This window comes from Halyomorpha halys, unplaced genomic scaffold, assembly GCF_000696795.3.
Source record: "Halyomorpha halys isolate HHAL.00 unplaced genomic scaffold, Hhal_1.1 Scaffold1514.1, whole genome shotgun sequence".
NCBI lineage: Eukaryota > Metazoa > Arthropoda > Insecta > Hemiptera > Pentatomidae > Halyomorpha > Halyomorpha halys.
In genome coordinates this window covers 23,142-25,165 of record NW_027115460.1, presented here as the reverse complement: position 1 = coordinate 25,165, position 2,024 = coordinate 23,142, and the positions used below count along the sequence as shown (strand labels likewise).

At 34.3% G+C, this 2,024-nt stretch overlaps 1 protein-coding gene across 1 annotated transcript in view; it reads right to left on the bottom strand.

Annotated features, from left to right (window-relative positions):
* LOC106689890 (uncharacterized) overlaps window positions 1-2,024 on the bottom strand; it is a gene marked incomplete in the record, with an annotated part of 23,396 nt that overhangs the window by 14,670 nt on the left and 6,702 nt on the right.

Below are 2,024 nucleotides of genomic sequence, written 5' to 3'. Positions count from 1 at the left end.
CGAAGGCTTTTTCTGTGTAATTTCGAGACTTATCTTCCATCGGAACATCATGGAGTGCGTTTAGTCTACAACAAAACATTATTGTTAAAATGAAAATTAAAAGAAGAAGATATTTATAATTTTTATTTAATAAATTGTTGTAGAAGATTATTAGTTGAACATATCGCACTAGTATTTCTAAAGTGACAACTCAAAAATCGATGTTTTTGAGTTATGACTATGAAAGAAATTGGTAAATATATCTTTACGAATCATCAAAACTGTATCAACCTAGCTTCAGAGCTTGTCCGCCAGAGGGCACTTGTGACACTCTTGCTGCCTTAATGCTATTCCCCCTCCATAGGCAAGAGTGTCACATAGTGAATTTTGAGTTGTGTTACTTTATAAATACTAGTGCGATATGTGATACTCTTCCTTAACCACCAACCGATTCACTTCTATTATACAATAAAAAAACCTTGGAGTCACCTTCGACCAACATCTCTCCTGGAATAATCACACGCAAATTAATAACTGAACACAAACGATTCCTAAGATTCCGTAATTCTATTCCTTAGAATACCCGTCAGCTCCTAGTATTCTCTTCCCCCACTTCGTCCATTCCTTGGTCTATGGAAGGCTATCTGCAGGACTAGAGTTGAGACTGGAGAGTTTTATGAATTGCTTTGTAGGATTTATCTTTGGGTTCCCAAGGCGCTCTCAAGTCTCCCGCTGGTATACGGAGTATAAGTGGCCCTATTCAACCTCCCGAAGGCAATACCTCCTTGGTGTTTTCCTATTCCAAGTTCTTAAAATCAAAAACCTACCTATATCCTAGATCTCCTCACTCTTCGTTCATCCATCCTCTCATTAAACACCAGATCCCATGTACTAATGCCTAAGGTATTAGACTGAATGAAGAGAACAGGCTTTGGTTCAGAGACGCGTATAAAATTTTAGCCCCAAATAGTACAAGAGCCAGGAAGAAAAAAAAGCAGTTATTTCATCCCAATTTTTGATTACATTAATAAAAACTGTGTATAATTACTAGTCAAAACTGATGAATCTGCCAAGTATAGGTAGGGGGAATAAAAAAATGGCGGCTGTTTCAAAACCTTAAAACACATAATTTTTTCATTCGGAAGGCTATATCCAAAAAACTACCAACAACACTAGAAAATTTAAAAGAACATTTATTTAATGGAGATTAAATTTTCTGAAATATGAGCCATAATAGAATAGTTTATAAGTTATATCTTTGTACGAGTAGTAGTTTTTATATTTGACAAAATAAATTCACAAAATCTCAACCCACTCCTCCCCTTTTTCAGTACAGGTCCCTTCCGTATATCCCCATTCTTTCTTAATTTTCCAAAATCTTTAAGATCCATTATTCACACCCTACGTCTTGGCGTGAAGTCCCACAACAAAATTTCCTATCTTTTTTCCTAATTGAAAGACCATATTCCTTTCTTACACCATTCCAATGTAGTTTACCGGATATCTTATTCAACCCCAAGTTGCAATTCCTTCTATATCGGCGAAACTAAAAACCAACTTAAGAACCGCATTTTCCAGCACAAAACGTCTATCAACTCCTGTAATCCACTTGACTCTAAATTATCAGAACACGCATTAAACCTGAATCATACTTTTAATTTCGACAATCCTTCAATTCTTGACATTGTCCCCAAGCATAAAAAAACGTCTTATCTCGGAGTTCATAAACATAAATTTAACGGAGAATTCCGTCAATCATAAAGTTGTTAAAGACCTGCATCTCCCTTACATACCGATACATTTTGAACATAATAAAACCCTCATAATACTTCTTTTCTCTTTGATCTGCGTTTCAGAAGCCCACTATCTTGTCGTATCTTTTATCCTTGTATCTCTAAATCCTCACCTCATATTTTATTATTTTTATATTTACTATCCTTTCCTTTTCCATTTATATTCATGTATCTTATTTTTAATTTATATTCATGTGTTACCTACTTAAGTGTACTTATATTAATTACTTTATTATTAATTTTCTATTATAT